We start from the raw sequence: 21,958 nt of genomic DNA on the forward strand, positions 1-21,958 counted from the left end.
AGGTTCTTCAAATATAAGGTTCTTCTGAGTGATAATGTCTTGTCAAGTAGTTGGGAAGAAGCAAAACAATTGTTGAAAATGTTTGGTGTTGAGTACATATCATATCATGTATGTCTAAATGATTATATTCTATATAAAGGAGAATATGCCGACAAAGAGATGTTCAAAATTTGGGCATGATAGGTACCATAATTAAAAAAAATTGGTCAATCACATGGTCCTCCTCATAAGATATTGAGGTACATGCCTATAATCCCAACGATTCAAAGACTCTTTCGTTGCAAAGAATTAGCTATGTTGCAAGGATGACATGCCTCACATAGAAGTGTGTCTCGTGTTATGTGAATCCCAACAAATTCAATAGCCATGAAGCATATAGAGGATACATGGCCTACAATATTCAAGGATGAAGTACGAAGTCTACGACTTACCACAACCGTGGATGGCATCAACCCATATTCACTCCAAAACACCTACTATTCTATTTGGCATGTAGTAGTGATCAATAATAATATCTCTCCATGGTTGTCCATGAAGAATGTGCATCTTATGTTGCCTCTCATAGTGCTTGGTAGAAGACAAGTGAAGAATATGGATGTCTACATACAACCATTAGTAGATGAATTGAAGTAATTATGGGAAGGGATACATGTGTACAATGTATCAAGACCCATTTCCACAGAGAGGAATTTTACGTTGTATGGAATATGTGTTTACACCAGACATAATTATAAAAACATAGGAGTTTCCTATGGTAAATTATTTTTTTATTGATTTTTTTATATGCGTAACAATATTATTTCGCATATTAATTTAATTCGCTTCAATTGTTCTAATCTTCATGGTCACTAACATGTTGGCTTATATACAATAATTTCGTAGCTCTGGTAACAAAAGGGTATCATGGACGTAAATGTTGTGGACATTCTCTGAAGGCTAGGTGGTCTGAACACCTATGAAAGCCAATGTATGACTGCTCCAGGGTATTCCTCCCAGAAGAACAACATTATAGAAGAGAAATATCCACTTTCAATGGTAAACCATAGAGAACCCAAAGGTTTTCAATAATGACACCAAATGAATGGCTTGGAGCATATGAGAGAGAGAAGGAAAAGGAGTTTGCAAAAAAATTCGATTCAAATGGGAAGCCTATGTCCGATGATCGAGAATTCTTCGACATCTATGTTAAGAAATTTCCCATTGGTATGAAAAGAATATTTGTCTTTTATGAGCTCCCATATTGGGAGCATCTCAATATTAGTAAATAAATACCTTTTTTAGATTATTAGACAACTTCCAAAGCCTCTCATGTTCTTTGAGATCTAGATTGACTATGCCCAATTTACAAATTAAATTTGAGAGTTTCCAAAGAAGATCCATACTCCATTTTATCTTGCTTTATTGCAAATTAAATATTGATTTGAATTTGGAGAGGTTGCTCCATATTGTTGTAAAAAACATGAGCATAGAGAAACCTTGTAAGGAAAAAACAAATCAGCAAAATTGCGGCCTCCTAGATAGATTTGATTTGGTTTGATCAATTTTATAACAATAGATATAAAGAAAAACATGAAGGAGGTTGCAACCAAATCTAATACAATGTAAAACTATTTGTATTACTCCAAACGCTCTAATACCATTTAAAACTATTTGTATTACTCACAACTACAAAAACACATAGAAGACCTCCATTTTATGCCGATGACTTAGGTTGAGGGTAGTTAAAGATAACTATGACAACTTATCCATACAAATTCCTGTGAGCTTACAACTCACAACTAACTCATTGTAAAAGGAAGTTGGGGAAAATACCAACTCTAACACTAATCCAGGCTTTTTAAATATTAATAATGATTTTGAAATTGTGTCATTGAACTATATATTATATTAAATTTATTGTTAACTAAATTATTATAAAATTTAAAAATAAAAGATACATTATCTATATATATATATATATATATAGAATTCAAATTTAATACTCTTTAGTCTACTTGGGGTAGCTCAATTGGCAATGGTTGTGGAAATGAAGTTTCATTGAACCGAAAGTATTTGGTTCAAATCTTATGCTATCCCCCTCGATCGGGGTGAGAAGTTGGACATGATGAAGATGTAGTCCTACCAAGCTTACAAAAAAATAGTAATACTCTTTAATTAAAAAAAGTGGATTAAACTACACAAAGATACTAAAACCATACTAAAATTTTTGCAAATACATATAACATCTTAATACTTTTATTAGCACATATCGCCTTACTAATTTTATTTGATGTCCACAAATGGGGAATTTTGACTACTAATAATTTACAAACCAATTATGAACAATGGAGTGATTTTTATGCGAATGACAACCTAAATAAAATGACAAGAGTTATCAAGACTGTTATTAGCACATATCGCCTTACTAATTTTATTTGATGTCCACAAATGGGGAATTTTGACTACTAATAATTTACAAACCAATTATGAACAATGGAGTGATTTTTATGCGAATGACAACCTAAATAAAATGACAAGAGTTATCAAGACTGTTGTGCGATAGTTAATTCTCATTGGGTTGTATATGCTCACCGTTGGATAATCTACTTACTTAAATTCAATGGTGGGCATATATAGCCCCTGCGAATTAAATGTTGCGCAACATGTTGGATAAGTATTTCTTAAATAAAAGTGTTTGTGAAATAAATGTGTATAATTTTCAAAGACCTACTACCATGAAGTTTGAATACATATATAAAAGGGGGCTTTCACAAAGTCAATTTTCATGGTTTTCATCGTCTAGATTTCCGATATATGGAAAAATCAATGGCCACCACTCTTTATGGATTACCTCTGATCATATGTTCTTTCACATTTTATGGTGCGTCATATATCTCTGACATTGTGGAAATCAACGTTCATTTGTTGTTTTTCCTTTCCATAGCGAAATGTCTTTTAATTACTCTACGATTTTATAATATCTCAAGCTCTGAGCCCGTTATGTTTTAATTTGATTGCATTCGAGCATCATTTGGAGATTGGAACTTTGTATCTGCGCAACTTCACTCTTTGATATTTTTTTTTTGCAGAACATAAATTAGGGTAAATTTCAATTTTGGCTACTTATTTATAATATATAAATATAATTAACAACACTTAAAATATTCAAACCATATAAATATCACATTCCAGAGTTATAATTTCAACAATTTCCTAGAACATTCAAAACAAAATTCATTGAAAGAAATTGGAAAATAATTAGAATACATTATTCAAAAACTCTTGCAAATTTGGAGGATGTCGTTGTGGCTTGAAAATAATATTCAACAACATTTTCAAATTTGGAGGATTCCACTGGTGTCACAATAATATTATTCTAGGATTCTAAGTTGAAATTTTTATTAAATTGATATGAATATTTAGAAAAAATGTAATCGGATTTTTTAAGATTTGATTTATTTTAAATATTTTTCAATCAATATGATGAGTATTACCACAATGCTAACAAGAATATATTATATACAAAATTTCGATAATAATAAGTGATAAGACTACATAATAAGGTGTTGTGTGTGATATATTATTAAAATCTATCTTGCCCAAAAAGATCATTGAAGGCCACAAGCCCAAGCCATATAGATCATGTCATTAAAAGTCACGAGCCTGAGTCGTATGCATCATGTCGTCGGTTTTAAGGACATCAACTGTATGATACAATAGTGGCATGAAAGGCACGCCTGCAAGTTTTCAAGGTGTTTGGTGTGTGACTGATAAGATCTATGAAACCCTAGTGTGATATATTTTCTTTGTACCACTTCCTTCTCATTCCACTCCTATTTTACCATTTGAACCGACAAGATTTAATAAAGTATAAACTTTTCACAATTCCATTTCTAAAATCCATGGTTCCATGGTTGTTTGTAGCAAGGACCTCTAAGATCCAGGTAAGACACCTGGAGTGTGTATTGTAGGACAAAAATAAGTTGTTCTCCATCTCTCTAGCCTACCTTGGTCAGACTATATTGTATGGGTCTGTCGTTTTCTCCTTCGCATGATACTTCTCCCTCTGTTGACGTCTCTGCTACATGACTGACATATAAAATACATTAACCTCATACATAATTTCTTTTTCTTAAATATGTTTATAAATATGGAAACTTAACTTTCAATTAAAAAACAAATCATCATTACACCCATAACACATTCATGCACCGACTATTGGGAATAATACTGAGAGTGCAGGGGGGGGGGGTTGTGTGGGGTTGAATCAATATTTATCAAATCAATAAATTTTTCATTTCATACTCAGATTTATATACGCTATTTCAATGAAATGAACTCATGTGTGCATGAAACTATCTTTAAGGCAACCAACATATATCCATTGAACTTATGATTCAATTAATTAATCATATGTTGATCTTTAATCAATGCATTAGTACTTTATTAACCATTTAAATAGTAACTGTGTGCAGTAATAACATAATAAACCATAACACATAAGCAACACACATTAACACCACTATTTAAGGTGGAAACCCAATGTGAGACAAAAACCACCTGCTGTTGTTGTCTCTGTCTTCTTTTAATATAAGAAAAACCTGTTTACAATCTTGTATTGCTGCAAGCTCATACCAGTAGATAGGCACCCACCTGCAAAAGGCTACAACCTTCTCTCATTCTCCAGCTTCTATTGGAAGGGAGCTACAACCCCCTAGCTCTTGTACTATCTGATATGTTTACTAGTATGTAGATGTCGATCTACAGAAGGATCCAACCTTAGCTTGTTCTCCAACTGCTACTGGAAGAGAGCTCCAACCCCCTAAATCTTGTACTAGTTGATATGTTTAGCAGTACATAGGCACTGGCCTACAGAAGGCTACGACCTTCTCTCTTCCTCCAGGGACCACGTTTCATTAATTTTTCAGACTGGATACTCCTGGTACACAACACCGCAATCTGAAGGCCACATTTCATCGAATTTTCATATTGGAACCATTAGCAATATTGAAGCTCAAAATCAATCATCACTGCAATACAACCAATCACTTAAAAACCCATCAACAATAAAGAAAATCAAAATCAATCAATTTGATCATTCAGAACACTGTCACGAGAACACAGTCACCAAAGCACAAAGAAGAAACCAGAACTCTGCATCAACAACTAGAACCAACTGCAACTTCAAATCTCATATCTCATAATGTATACACTACTTCAAAGTATCGAACCAGCGTGTATACACGCCTTCACCAAGGTGAACCAATGTATAGATCTGAAAACACTAACTTAAACCTTCACAACTATTCTAGACTTCAGTCATACCTAGATCATAACATTTGCAGAATAAAACATGCGTAACCAATCATATCTAGCCCAATAAACATTAGATCGTACAATGATAAGTCATTTTAGTTCGTATGATCCTGACCTAACATTGTATCCAGGGTGCACAAAATATTTTAGATCATATCATAATCATAGCCCCTACAACATAAGATATACTTCAGATAGAAGTATTTCTGAGAAACCCTTTCACTTCCACACTAGGCCCTTTGATTTTCTCCTCATATAGTTTTTGGCCTTTCTCAATACCTCGGACCAAAACCACGCTTAGGACCCGTGGTATTCTTGGACGGGATCAAATAGTCATTACTCTGCTCAATATTTTGGGCTAATACCATGGTATTGACCCCTGGTATTCTTTACTATTTAATTTCCTTGATTTTACAACCTATACGCGCTTTTCCTCTTGTGAAAGTGTGTGCATACGTATACGCTCTTTCTATTCTGTGAACCTTTGTGTATATGCTAGTTGGAAAAAGTGAACCAGCGTATACTTCTTAAACCATTCTCATTCTTCCATCTCTGGATTTTGATCTGTAATCCTTTGCTAGTAACCTGTTGCACTGTGAACTATCATATATGTGAGTTGCCATCAAGGACAACACATGTATCATAATGCCAAGATTGACTCCAGTGCAATCTCAAACAAAATTTCACTGGAAATGGTGCACACATATGTATGACACACGTTGTTGGTTCACAAATCTAAATTTTCATTGTGGTGTTTCTCGCTTATGCACTAATGCGCACATAAAACCTTTTTGCACCGGTACATAAATATCAGGTTATCGAATGCACGAGCTATAACTACATTTTTAAAGATTATTTTTGCGATGTGTTTGGTAAATATATGTGCACCAAGCATAACACACTAACGTACAATTGATGCATTTCCAGTTGTGTTTTCATTCATGAAACACACTGCAACAATAACAATGTGTTATGTTCACGCATTGTACTGCGGTGCACTCTGTAAATTTATAGGGTGCACTGTGTTGTACTGTTCAAAAAACCCCCATTTATCAATTTAATAGTTAATATTCTATTGATAAATGGAGGCCCTTTACAAAAAATTCTCTAAAAAACTTAACACCTAAGTGCTTTCTTTTTGAATTATTAGAAATAAATTTCTAAATAAATATAAAGTACCAAGCCAAAGTCCCTTTGTAACTAGCTATTCTCGCTTTATCGCATATCGCCAGATCATGTGTGTCAAAGGTTAATTAACAATTCGGGATTTGTGAATTGTGATAAGAGGGATCATAGTAATAAACTTATGGTATCATTAAACTCTTCACTTGAAACTAATACTTAAAGTATTTATTTCAAAATAAAGTACCTTTCGCAATCGCATATTGGCATTCACAAAAAGCATCACAAATAAAACCTTTGGAATATGCAAATTGCGCTATTGTGACATAACAACCTGAACACTCATCACATCGTGGTGCTTACACAAAGGCCAATCATGTGAACTAAGAAAGTTTGTGAAATGCGATATGACCCAGACTCGATGGAAGTATGCGATAATTGTTATAACTTTGGCTAAGTTTGGCACATAGTAAAATGTTACTTTATGCAGTATTCGTTTAGGAAAAAATATGCTTAAAATGATAAAAGGTACGCCACTAACATCGCATCTCGCAAAATTCTAAATACCTTCGATATAATGCATAACTGAGAGTGCAATGTTGCGATTTGTGATATTGCGATAATATTTATTGCAACCACATAGTTGACATTTCGCATTTTCAAACTCAACAGCTTAAATTTTTTCCCTTACACGCTTGCAATGCGATGGCTTAAATGAATAATAAAGGCCATAATAAAATATCTTAGTGTGTATTTGATAAGTTTTAATGGCATTTATGTTTAAAATGGCTCGACATGACTTGATTTATTTCATTCGAATGTTTGAATAAAAGCTTCTTCCTTGTCACCTTTCAGAATTAAATGAACCATTGAATTTTCACTATCATTTTTGCTTTGTGTTTATCCAATAAACCCCATTTCTCAATTGTAGGGAACCTCCGAAGGAAACAACATTTGGAAAGATGGCAAAGAAGGGAAAATCCACTACATCTGAGAAATCAGACATGAAGCCACTCTTCTCTGATACCACCTGCAACAATGACGGAGGAACCACATCATGGGAAGCTATGTATAACCTACTAGAAGAAGATAAACCCATGCCATTGGAAATGAAGGCAACAATTGATGCCAAAGAATCATTTGACACTTCCTACTTTGAGGCAGCAAGCTCATTTTTACATAGAATAGCAATACCTAAGGTATTACCATACACAGATATGGTAAAATGGGGGATTGATAATGTGAATATCTTAGACAGAACTTTTAGGAATGGGAGACATGAGGTCATGGGGTCTTTCACACCAGATAACTTGTGCCAGATGTACCATCTACCAAAGCCTCAAAAGCTCTATGACAAAGCTTTCTTGGATTATTTTGCAAAAGAGAACGAGGACCCTTTAGACATTACACAAACCTAGAGGTCAAGCTTAGGAAAATTCAAATAGGAGAAATCCAGTATGTATCCAAGTTCATCCCTCTCACATCCACATAATATCGTAGCTACGATGATGTTTAGGCTTTTTGGTAAAGCTGATAGTACCAAATTTTCCATAGAGTGGTTTCCATTAATTGATGTAGCGGTTAATGTGATGATTATGAACTGGAGTTAGATTTTATCAGATAATTTAGCTATGGCTATTAGGGAATATAGGCAAAAGAGACATATTTCCTCAAGAGATATTCCCCCTTTTTATATGAGCACTTAAGTAATGGACGCCTGTTTGCTTATTGGGGCCTGACCCAGGTTCAGAAGTGATTTAGCCAAACAAATCCCGAAACTACCAGCCCTTTCAGTAACAATCCGTGGTGCATGGACTGAGGTCTCACCCGAGGTATTATGGGAGGGTGCTAGAACTAGGTTTTTGCACCCTAGGGATGTCTTGATGAAGTTTGGGAAGTTGCGAACTGATCCTGTGTGCTTGCGCTACTTCGCACAACTATCTAACCTTTGCGTAGCTCTATAAAGAGTGCGAAGAGGGGTTGTCTAGATCCTTATTCCTTCCTAAGATTTTATTATAGATCTTAACTTAATTATGTGGGCCCACTATTCTCATCAACCATTCAACATTCATAACAAGTGCGTGCAATTATAAACTGTAAAGAGATGCAAAGATATAACAGAAACATAAACACACACAGATCTACGAACAGATGCACAATATTTTAGAATCAACTTATCTTTTATTAATCCTCAGTTCCAGTACAATCCCAACTGTGCCTTGCACACTTAGCTGTAGGGGTCCGCGCACACAGTTGCGGACTCTACCAGGCCTCTGTGCACTTAGCTGCAGAGCCTCTTCCTACTACTACAACCCAAGGCTCGGAATTACAGACTCAGAGAGAATTCCTTATCCAAAAACCATATTAATTTTCAAATCTTAGACTAAAAACTGACTTTACACTTAGAGCCTCACTCTACTTATACAATCCCATGGTCTGCGAATCATGGGTAGGCCGACATACCATACATTAAATTATATTATTTTAGGGAGGACAATCCTAGACTCTCACGCTCTACACCCACATTTCATGGGGCCTTACATTACATTTGACCAAAATTCAGGCTACCAGCCCCAAAAACCTGCCTATGGAGGGATCTTTTGCCTAATAGGCCCCCAACACAATCATCGTGACTCACCCCGAGTCACTCTGCTAGTGTGGCAATCTTCACGTGGGGTCCATCTATCGACTTCTATGCTTTTTTGACGCCTGCCACACATTCCTCTACTGTCCACTATATCAATTGTGCGCAACTCTCTGATGCATCATTGTTAGAGGCACCTTCTTGCCTTGGCGCATATGTATCCTGCATCTGGGCCAGCTTTCCCTCGATCGTGGCAGTTGCCGTGAATGATTCCTCGAGCCAAGGCTGGATGCGTGCTTTAAGCCCTACTTCTTTCTAGTGCACGACCTCCACCTGTTCCTTTAGAGCTTGGGCTTCCCTCATTTTGGCCAGTCATTGAGTAAGGGCGACCATCTGTGTGGTCCCCCGAACATTGTCATAGGCCTGTTGTAACTCTCACGCTTCTGTCTCTAAGCATCGTAGCGTTGGGTCTTCCTGCAGTGAATTGAGGGTGAAGAGTGACTGACCCAACAATCCCGTGCAGTCTTGTACGACGTTCTCTATTGCTTCCAACCCCGATTGAATGGCACGGTGGCGCTTCTCTCTAACTTCTAGGGGTGTGGAGGGCTGCATCTTCAGTCGCAGGTCCACGATCTGAAAGTTCAGCTCCAACTAAACCTTCGTAGCCTCCTCTGGGTCTTGCGGACTCCAGTTGCTAGCTGGTGAATCTTTTCCACTATTGGGAGTGTCGCCGACACAACCAACTTTGGTATGCTACTACAGGCCTCCTCCACGGTCTGTTCCAATCCCTGGGTTTGTGTGACCAGGTTGTCGCACTGCAGGATAAGTTGTTCTAAATTACTTCTGCTTGCTCAAGACTCAGAGGGTGCATCCTCCCTAGCGCGAAGCTCAGCAGTTACCCCATCATACAACTTGTATAGTGTTTCCCTGGGGAGGGTAGCCAAATTCAACCCCCAACCCCTCATGTCATCCTCGGCTGCTGCCAAGACTGCACCTTCTAGTAGCACAAAAGTGTTTTTTGTGCGGACACGCAACATTTGCTCAGCTTTGGAGGCACCTTCCACAAGTTGTGCTGTCATCATTCCTTGGGGTCACACCTGTAATGCCTGCAACTGTGCTTTAAGCACCCCCAACACAGTTGTCTACTTTTTCATTAATTATTCAAGAGCATCCTTTGTGACATCGCGAATTTTTTCGCTGCTGTCAAGAAGGTCTCCCTCAGAGGTCTTTGTTGCCTTTGTCTTTTTTCATGTGGTTGGCTTCTCCTGGACACGTGGCCTCTTGAGCTAGGTCGATTTTGGTGCAGGGTCCATGCGTTCCTCTGTCTCAGCCTCCCCCTGTATGTCCTGCTCCATGGACATTTCTTGGCCTTCCTTGGTCTCTTCGATGGGTGTGGTTGTGTTCTTTTCCATCTGGGTTGTTGCTATTGCCTTAGCCACCTTCTGTTGTGTGGCTACTTCCTATTCCTAGTTCTTTCTCTCTGCTAGCTTCGCGATGCGCAACTTGGTTTCCTTCTTCCACTGTTGTTCTGCGATATTTTCCAGTTCTTCAAAGTTTGGAGCATGCCACTCTAGAGACCATGCCACCATCACATCGAAGATTGCATCATCTATTGCAACTAAAGGAAGCTTCACCCACGTTCAGGTTGGATCCTTGTGCGCCTGGATATATAGGTTATACATATCCACCTTGAACTCTGCCACGCTTTGCAATCTATTAACATTGTAGGGGACAAGCGTGGCCTACGGTTGATCCATGTTCATACGCTCGCCTCTACAAACACCCAGAACACCTTGATCTCATGAATCCTCATCTCATCTTTTGTAGCCCAGAGTGAGGTGTACCTCACAGCCTCGGGCAGGTTCTTCTCAATGGTGGGAAACTGGCTATCCTCTGGCAACTCCCCTACAACCAACAGGATAGATAAGAACAACCACACGTAGTGGAAGGTCTTACCTGCTCCTGGTCCTCCCTACAAGTTATCAAAAACTCATCGCAGAGAAACTGCATCCAGTTGAACTGGACCCCCTCTGTGCATTGCTCTGCCAATGCAATGACAGATGTTGGCACTTCGTCTGCGTGGCATTTCCTCATTATCTTGCTAGCCAGCAGCTGGGTTGCTACGTGCACCCCTTGGTCCTTGATGCTCACGATTACATACCCTAGCTTCCTCTTCTCTAACTTATATTTGGCCTTCATAACTTCTGTGAGTGCCAAGTCGTTGCTCTTTCCTACTATGGTTGTGGGATTGTTTCCTTTGATGGGCAGCCAAGAAATCTGGTGAATTATATCAGTTGTAATGGGAATCAACTCCTCCAGCCAGAGATACCCCTCATGTACTAAGCACAGTAGCTGCCGGATGACAAAAATTGTGATGGGCGCATAGTGGTAGTGGGGTATCCACCGCAGATGGAGTAACCCAGCCTTCTCCACACCGCGTAACCATTTCTGTTGCAGTAATTTCTCCATGGCCAACTGTGGGAACTTCTCATTGTCCACGAGGTCCCATTCTTTGAACTTTATATTAGGTACCCATCTCATCTGTAGACCTTCGAACCCTATTTCATTTAGAAGGAGCAGGGTTTGGAGTGCACTCTTCATGGCCTCTAGGTCCTTCGGTATCTTGGTTGTCCCCTTCCACGAGGGGATGTAGGGGGGTAACTTTATCACTGAAGGCACTTGGGAGACATTCTCCACCTCATCATCCTGTGCTTCAATTTGGGTGATCAAGGTTTGCAAATCTTCCTCCTCTTCCTCTGTTTCAAAGGTGACGGCTTTGCCCTTCTTTGAATTTGACTATTTACTAAACAGTGATTCTGTGGTGATACCCAGACTGGCCCCATTGTATGCTTGTATTTTTGTGGTCATGGTGTGCATGGGGACTTTGGAACCTCTGGTGCAGCTATCACCTCTCCAGGCTCCTTCTAGATCACACAGGGCGTTGGGGTAACTTCTGCGAATCTTACTCTGGTTCTCATAGCCTTCATTGTGTCTACACTGGATCTGTTTGGTCGAGTACTTACTAGTGGCAAGGTTGCTTGGTGCTCAATGCTTTGTACTGGCTCAAATCTTAAACAACCAATTGTTGCCTCGAGGATACCCCAAGGGATTTTATAGTATCGTTTGAATTTGAAATTGACCATTCCCTCCACTTCTCAGTCATTAATACCTTTGTCCCGAATCTAGCTCTTAATTTCTGTCTTAATGGCCCACCACCCACCCCTTTCTACCTTAAATTTGACCTCTTTTCATGAACAGTGACATCAACAGTCACCTTCTAACCTACCCGCGCAGTAGCGCAACCCCTTATGCACGACCCTAACCCCTATGACATACTGGTCTTGCGTGTAACCTCGTTCCCGTGCAGCTCTCTTGTAGACTTGTTTATAGTCTCGTGCTCTCTTTCAACTGTTTGGAGTGCCGAGAAAGGTGCTTCCCACAGATAGTCATATTGTTGCACCCCCGGTGTGAGGCTTCAATTTTCCTGCTAGCCCGGGCCATGAGCACCCCTCAACTATCCTTGCATCCATTAGTGTGACACGTTCTTCTTTGTATGGTACACTCCCCTATTTAGTAAGGTGCGTTCACAACCATGGTAGCAGGGTCGCAACTTCTTCTAATGTAGTAGTAGGGCTATCCAAACTTTGTCCCATCGTGCTTAGTTTCTCTGCGCGGCCTACTTGCGCAACTTTGGTTTTAAGTTTGCTAGTTTCTTCGTCCAATGTCACGCTTTTTTTCCTCAGCCGTGCCCAATCTTTGTTGAGTTCATGAAGTTTCAAGCTCCCTTACTGAATGGCTCCCTGTAACTGCTTAATTCCTTTACTCAAGTCCTCACGTCCTGTCCCAACTGCGGGAGTGGTGGTTTGGGGATTCTTCTCTGCTCACCTGGTTTCATCTCTTCTTGTTAGTGTTGGGGTCATTTCCACGCTCTATTTTTGCTTATGGCCCTATAAGCCCATCGAACCGCTGGTACGCGCAGGTCCCAATCATTTCATCTCACCTAGTTGACTCTGTTCATGATTCTACATAGCTTTTTGAATGTCCTGTCATGGAGTATTTGTGGTGTGCGCCACTGCATTGGGTTTTGATTTTTGATCCGTAGTCTAGGATATGCTTGCACAACACACGTCTACACCCATCGACATAGGTGGGCGCACAAACTACTTCATCCTGGCTGCTTGACTCTTGTTCAATGCTAGGGACTTCCAAACTGTAAATGCATCTATCTTCTACATTCGCGCCATTTTCCGATAGTCTTCTGATGTGTATTCCACCATCGTGTAGGTGTCATGTGCAATTCCCATTCCAGCGCACCGTACCACTATTGTTCCGTTACTACACTTTCAAATTTGTCTAAGAATTCATCCATTGTTGTTACCCAATCATATGTTGGTAGTTCCCTTGCTTCTGTCATTACACACGGCAGTGATCTAATCATCATGTTGCAATTTAGCGTTCTTACTTCATGCAACCGGTTCTGCAAGCGTTCTATTTCTTCATCTGAATCCGAAGCATAGGAATTGTTGCGCTCCCATGAGATTCTCCCATCTACAGTCAGGTTCACCCGATCGTTGTCTTGTGCCATTATCCGGTAAATGCAATCTAGCTCATCATCATTGTCATTGTCGCGCATAGGTTAAGTGTAGCGTGCTCCTTTGGCTGGATCTAGCGGAACTACTACACGTAGGTACTTTTTCTCGAATATCATCTTCCACTTCTTCAGGTTGATGACTCCATTCATATCAGTGGCCCAGTCTATTCCTAGCAATGCGGGATAAGGATTGTTGTCATCAACAATCTCTATCACTTCAAAGTCTATTTGTGTGCCCACGCCTTCGATATCAACTATTACCCCTTGCAATCTCCCCATGGGAAAAATATTTTGTTGGTTCACCATTCGTAACGTGGGCCTGGCCATGCATTCCCATGTCTACTTTGGTAACACATTCACATCCAAACCTAGGTCTAGGATTACCTGATCCATTTCATATTTTCTAATTTGCGTCGTTAATCTCATCTCCCTCTCGGTGCACAATGTATGCTTTCCTAGTTTTCGAACTACACACGGTTCCCCTGATCCTGCGCACCTAGTGATCAACTCATGTAGTCCTTTAACTACCTTATTGTCATGCAGCAGTTTCATGCACGTCTCTAAAAAGGTAGTAAGCATAGAAGGATCCATTCCTGGCTTTGGTCGATCCTTACTACCTAAAGTAGAGGTCTCCGCGAAGCTCGTCTTAGATTCCATAAACGTCTCCTTTGTGCATTCCAAGTCAAAATCAAGTTCCTTTGCAGGAACCTTGCAAACCCATGTATCTTCCTCGTGCTACTTCCCCTTATATTCCCCTATGGTTGCGCCACTTCTGAGCACCATTTTCACTTTGGGGTCTTCTTCACGCAGTTTAGACCTCATCAATTGGATATTCTGAGTTGGAGTAGGTCATAGTACCCCTTTCTCACGCATCTGTGTGATCAACATAGGACAATCTACTGCTTCATGATCGAACTGAGCATAGTACGAACAGGATATTCTATTTGGGTTGGTACAATCATGAGCGTAGTGTTCTAGTCCTCCGCAATTGTAACAGATTAACTGTTTTCGGCCCCTTCCTGGTCCCATTCCTCCTCGTCCTTGTCCTTGCCCTTGAAATCCAGCATACACCATTCCCACCACTAGTTCGAGGGCTCGCATTTCTGTCTACATGTGATAGGTTGGGGTCCGATCCATCATTAACTCATAGCTCTCACAATTACACTCGTCATGGCCCACTGATCTACAAAATTTACAAAACAATTGTTTGGGAATCTGTGTATACTTTTGCAACAAATGACAGTTATTCGTCTTGTGCACCATAGTGCGGGTGCCGCACTTGGCCCTGCCTGTGCCTCTAGTCTCAATGGCATTGGCCCCCCTCCTGCCAAGTAGTTCGCAAATACTAGACAGTGGTCTTTGTCATGGCCCTGGCCTTTGCATTTTATGCACCACACTTCTTCGTGCGCCTCTGGCTGTGGCGCCCTATTCTGCTTCAAACTCTACATCTCCAAGCATAGATTATGTAGTTGTGTGTGGATTTGTTGGACTCCCAATCCCAATTCCTATATCAGTGTTTCATGCAACCTCATCGCCATCTCCAACGCTTCGGCCTAGGTTGAAAGCTTCTGCTGTGACAGGGTCGTCCTTAGGTGTGGTGCCAAAGATGCCACAAGCCATGCATGGTGCTATGCATTCATTAGCATCATATTAGCCTCGTGGATCATACTCTTCAGCCTTTGATCCATATCACAGGGGGTCTCACCTAGAAGCATCACAATTTCTTTAAATATGATGATTTATTGTGTCTTCGATTTCGGCTGACTGAATTCTCTGTTTAGAGCATTCTGGATCTCTGCTATTCCTGCATTTGGGTGATCATTAGAGTGCTTGATATACCACGTCAGCGCGCGATCCTGTAGTGTGCTCACCAATGTGGCCTTATTAATGTTGTTGTCTTGTGCTTCCCATACTACTCTTACCACGAACTAGAACTAGTCTGGATCCTCATTCCCTACTCCTATAAATACGGGTAGCTTGATCGTGCTCGCCATGCCGAATTGCGGGTTTGGTGGAAGTGGGGTGGGTGAAGATGGAGGCGAAGTAGGTGAAGCAATTGATGGCATAAGTGGAGGTGATAACTGTGGAATGAGCTGACTTATCAAACTGACTGCACTTCTCAGAGAAACCCAAGCGCACTCTTCTTCGCTCTCTCGCAGGGGTGAAATTAAGGGATTGTTTCCTAACCCCTTGGTACCTCTGTAGATCTTTCCGCTTTGCATCGTTCCAAAAATTAATGTATTCGCATCTCCCGTTTTTCACATAATAATATCTTAATCCAGGTATTCAAGGATTTAATGTACCTACCTCGCGGTCCCTTGAGAAAACGTCATTTTTCTTTGCTATAGCTCACAGTCGTATCTACCATGAAATCAATGATAAATCCCCCTACTATCCGGTCGAACCAATGCGGTCTTATCTTCTAATGCCTCTAGTCTGCACACTAACTCTAGCGTCCACACTATTGGTTGTTCGAGCTTGTACCTTCCCTAGCTGTTTGCTAACCTCGTGATCCACTCATATAGTTCAAAAGAGAAGGACGCGAAGAAGATCTCATGGATCTCCATATATACGTAGAAATCCAACCACCTCTTCTCAGATATCTGCAGAGTTCTGTTTTCCTGTGTCACAAACTCATGAATTTTCTTGTCCAACCACTCTTCAATTTCCTTCTTCATGGGATTCCAATGTTCCGACATCAGACATCCCTTAGGCAGATCCTATTCCTGGCAATAGAACCATTCGTTGGCTTGTTGGGGCCTGACCCAAGTTCAAAAGTGATTTATCCAAACAAATCCCGATTCTACTGGCCCTTTCGGCAACAGTCCGCGGTGCGCGGACTAAGGTCCCACCCGAGGAAGTATGGGAGGGTGCTGGAACTAGGTTTCTGTACCCTACGAATGTCTTGATGAAGTCTAGGAAGTTTTTGAACCGATCCTGCACTCTTGCACTACTTCGAGCAGCTGTCTGACCTTCGTATAGCTTTGTAAAGAGAATGAAGAGGGGTTGTCTATATCCTTATTACTTCCTAAGCTTTTATTATAGATCTTAACTTAATTATGTGGGCCCAATATTCTCATCAACCATTCAACATTCATAACAAATGCGCACAATCATAAACTGCAAAGAGATGCAAAGATATAACAGAAACATAAACACACACAGATCATACTAGCAGATGCACAATATTTTAGAATCAACTTATATTTTATTAATCCTTAGTTCTAGTAAATCCCAACTCCACCCTACACACTTAGTTACAAGGGTTTGCACATGCAGTTGCGGACTCTACCCGGCCTCTGTGCAGTCAGCTGCAGAGCCTCTTCCTACTACTACAACCAAAGATTCGGACTTATAAACTCAGAGAGATTTCCTTATCCCAAAACGATATTACTTTTCAAAGCTTAGACTAAAAATTGACTTTACACTTAGAGCCTCGCTCTATTTATACAATCCCATGGTCCACGGATCATGAGTGGACCGACATACCATACATTAAATTATGTTATTTTGGGGCAGACAAGCATAGACTGTCGTGCTCCGCGCCCAAATTTCGTGGGGCCTTACATTACATTTGACCAAAATTCAGGCTACTAGCCCCAAAAATCCTCTTATGGAGGGATCCACTGCCCAACAACGCCATTTGATTTTGTTCTCAATTTCCAAACATGGGTTGGAAGTGGATTGTACAAAACCCTCTCCCCATCCATGTATACCATAAAATGTTGTTGGAATCCCAATTCAGTGCCCATTTTTACAAAATCTTCCAGGGTATTACACTGCCTATTTATAAAACCATTTTTTATAAAATGACCCCCATGCTTTCTGAAGAAGCCCAAATAGACATCTTTCCAATCGCGAGATGGTTCAGTGAAGAAACATTCACTTATGTCAGAGTTTTTGGGAGCATTTTTGCTCCACATGTCCTCCCATATTACGTTCCAGATAACTTATTGGCCAGAGAGATAGCTTACCAGACAGCAGGGGAGAGTGGTTTAACCAAAGCCTTGAGGGAACATAAGAAGGCCATTTTGCCTTCCTTCCCATTATAATGAAGCACTTTTGCACTACATGACAATAGGCACGCAGTAAAAGAAGTAGAGATTATTATGTCTCTAAAATTGGCCACAGTTCTAGCGCGACAGTATGACCCAAATCAAGTTGCTAAAGACTTTACCACTATGGTTAAAGTCAAACAGTTTACTCATGAAGATGATTCCTTTGATGGCCTCTTTCAAGGAGCCGAAACATTTGCATAGGTCCTACGTTTAGCATCATTACAGTTAAATCCAGATGATATTAATGCTTTTCATGTATATATGTATAAAATATTGTTGAAGTTCCCATTGGACCTATTACAAATTGAACCAATAAGAGAACCAAATCCTAACGTAAGCCTAGAGGGAAGTTCAAAGGATAATTTTGATGAGGAGATGCAAGAGAAATCAACTCATGAGTCAGAATAGTCAGAAAAACAATCTTAGAATGGAGAAGGGAGTCCTAATAAAGATTTTGAGAAAGATACAGACAGAAATACTTAGGAAATGACCGAACATGACTTGGCTAAGAATCAAACAGAGTTTGGTTACACTTTAGCTCAAATATGGAAGGTTCCAGTCATTGACTTGTTATGGTTCCAGGAAACTCTCCTAGGTTGTAGCTCGGAGATGCCTGGTAACATATAATCTTCAATATGGTTCTATGAACTTATTGGGATGGGTGATGGTTTGGTTCAAACCAGATAACCACTTCTACTCTGTTTTCACTCCAGACATGCATGAACATCCTCAGAAAACAAGGCTTTAGACCACCAATGCTCAAAAATTTGGGAATTAGGTGAATAGATGAAGAATACTAACCACACTAGCAGATGCATACAGAATGTAAGATGGCTAGCTGCAACTAGTAAAGAAACTTGCAAATCTAATCTATCAATGCAGAGATAAGACGATAATTATCTTGCATTAGATACAGAAGAAACCTGAGTGACCTACTCACTGATAGATTCAATTGTCTAATCGAGAGATAAGATGAAATTTATCTAGCATTAGACGTAGAAGAAATCATGAATACAACCCTTTAGGCACAAGCTTGGAACAGAGGAGAAATGGGAATTGATCAATTAACAGCAAAAGAAGTTTACATTTCTGAAAATGAAGATGAGACACTGGAAGTTACAGAATATCTACAGTCTCCAGAAGTTGAACTGAAACACAATTGCCAACCTTGATTACATATTGCTTTTGGCTATTTATAGTCTATCATTACAGTGGCCCTCAGCCGTTTAGGGATGGAGGGGTGTTAATTGACTACCAACTACCATTAACTGTCTAATAGCATCTTTGAAAGTAGTTGCTTTCTCCACTACGAAAACCTGATCAGTTCTGGTACTGTGCTATCCTGCCAGGTGGTCGTATTAATTATAGTAGTGGAGCTCCATGATTGTTTAATTCGGCTGTTGAGTCATGTTGTGTCCTCTTCTCCTTTGGCCATGCTCTTCTTTTCATTCAGTTTCATGGCCAGATTGTCACTAGACTAATAGACTCGGGCATCTTCTTCTTTGGGTAACAAACAGGGCATGGGGGTATGGAGTACATCGGTGTATGAATAATCGCGAATGGTAGTTGTCGAATCAAGGGAGATGTGTGGTGGAGATTGTTTTTGGAGGCTAGTGATCATGATGGGAGCGGAATATGTCTGGGTTGTTGGATCTTCAGGCAGGCGGATCGGACGGTTATTGGGTGGAAGAGGCGCATGGGTGATATCACCCGGGGGTGGTTTGATTTGAGAGGAAACCACTTTTATCAGGAAGGCATCAGGCGGTAAGCAGTAAGTGTCAGAAATCACTCGATGCCATTTAGTGGATGACACGTAGTGGTAGAGGAGAGAGAGAAACCACCCTCATTGGGTGGGTACTTTTCGTGCTAGTTTCCCGTGCGATATGGGCATTGACCGTTAGATTTGGCGGGGTTGATCTAATGGTGGAGAACAATTGGGCATGTTGCATTGATCGAGTGAAATGTGGGCCATTGGATTGGTGGGGTAGATCAACGACGGAGATGTGGTGAAGGTACGAGATGTCTTCGGGGAATGTGCTATAAGCGCGTAAGACATATTGGTAAGGTTTTATGGGTATTTTGGCTTTTGCGCTTGGGGCTAAGGCCAAAGGGGTGTTTTTTTTGGGATTAGAAGGTTAATAGAGGAAGCAGGAAAGGTAAAGTGTGAGCAGGATAAAAGAAGAAGGGGAGTGATGGCCTATGTGGGACCCTTTTAAGAATAGCAAAGCAGCCCTAATCCTCGTTTGACCTTCAAAAAGTTAGCATTGCACTTCAAGGCTAACACTGGCTCCTTCTGGGGATGAAATCCTCCTTCTAAGGTTTTAAGAACTGTAGACCACTATGTTATCTGGAAATTTAGTGTCCATGTAGAGCTGCTAGTCCCACTAAAACTGGTAGCTATCTTAGAAACAAACAAACTAAAACTACTTTCGTTTTCCTTTATGAGAAGTAGATAAGAGGGGAACAAAGGAGACCAACCTCTGTCTTGCGCTTGGTTCCTTGCTTGATTCCTCTCCCTTCTGATAGATCTTTGCCACTCGCTTCCTCATCTACCCAGCTTCAAAGAGCACTTGTGGAATCAAAGAAGCATAACACTATCCAAGAACAGAGATCTACTATCACAAACAATATAGGACCAGATATATATTGACCACACAAATTCATATATCATCAATCATACAAGAATGTGGAGGAAAACTTGAATAGCTTTATTAATATCAAGAATAGAAAAGAGGATTACAACCAATTGTTCTGACCCAGCATCATCCTCTCAGCAAGAAATCCCTTCTTCACCTCATGAAAATCTTAGATCACCCAACACTATGATGTTACACCAAGAAACCAGCAACACTTCCTTACAAGATACAAAATTCCAGCCCCTGGATCTCTGGGATGAGGGATCCATATATAGATGATTGCATGGAGGTGAGTTAGCTTCTGAGATTTCTTGATTCCACTTGGATATTGATGATCTCTTACTCATCCCTGGGCAAATTCAGAGAGGCAAGTGTCACAGGAGAAGTTTCTGGAAGATTCCATGATCATCCACCTCGCAAATTGACTCTGCCATTTGTGCACTCTCACCCATCGCACCCCATAGAAGGTCTTTTCAGTATGCATCGCACCTCCCATGTGCATTAGGTGGGATGCATCGCACTTTGACCATGGAGCAGGTGAGATGGTCCAGTTTTGACCAGTTCTAAGCAGTTTTTCATGGAGAACTTCTGGGAGATGATGTAATCAGTTGACCTTGTTCCTTTAGGGTGTGAGACAACACTTCTAGGGACTTAGGAGCCCTTGGTTTATGGACATATATGATTGGGGTCACAGTGACCAAAAATGTGTATAACAGTTGCCCCCTAAAGCATGAGGTCGTTAATCTTTTGATGTCGAGTGAAATGCTTTATCATGAGGATCCGAAGTTTTTTCGAGCTGGAAGGCGACCTGTAATAAGATACAATACAATACATTATCTTCATAATATTTTCATGATCTAGCTAAGGTGGGTATTCCCATGCTCAGCTTTATAAATTCATCTTCATGTACATAAGAAAGACAATCGTCTGTGTGTAGACTGATGATTCTGGTAGAGCCATCATCCCTCAGATTGGATGATTATCTGTGCAACAATGATGTACATTTGATGTCTTTATTTTCCTAAAAATATATTGCAGCCTGGATGGATGAAACTAGATTCGAGGTCTTCAATATCGTTCGATATTCACTCAAAGTACAAGTCGATTCATGTGAGAGATGTTCTGGAGTCAAACATGGAAAGACATCTCCTAATTACCAGCCATTGGTGTAAGCTGTTAACAGGCACAAGAGAAATCACCGATAATGATGATGACCCTCAAGGTATGATAGTACAATTCACGTGGTATGAAAAAGGGACTTGGTGTCAAACACCACGCAAAATCTTTCGGTCGAAGGCCATTGATGTAAACCTGTCACCGGAAGTGAGAAACTTGCCATTAAGGCATGCAAGCTTCCAAGTACTGAAAGGGTTGTTCCTAGATCGACTTTCCTGGATAATGAGCTGATGTCGACAAGAAGTGATCCATCATAGGAGGGCCTTAATTAATCCCACATCTATGACATGGAACGAAGCAAATGATTTTAATGGAGGTGAAAACGATCTGATGATATAAGGTTAAGGGTGGCGGTCATGAAAGAATGGAGCGTAAATGTATTGCAGTGGATGAGACACAGGTGAATTCTCTGAGCGACTTCTCTTGAACATATCGGCGACACTGACATGATGGATTGGTAGCGTTAACCACAAATGTGGATGGTGTGATGGACCAA

Source organism: Pinus tabuliformis, chromosome 7 (genome assembly GCF_031772625.1).
Source record: "Pinus tabuliformis cultivar Carrire ecotype Pingquan chromosome 7, CPIR1, whole genome shotgun sequence".
Taxonomy (NCBI): domain Eukaryota; kingdom Viridiplantae; phylum Streptophyta; class Pinopsida; order Pinales; family Pinaceae; genus Pinus; species Pinus tabuliformis.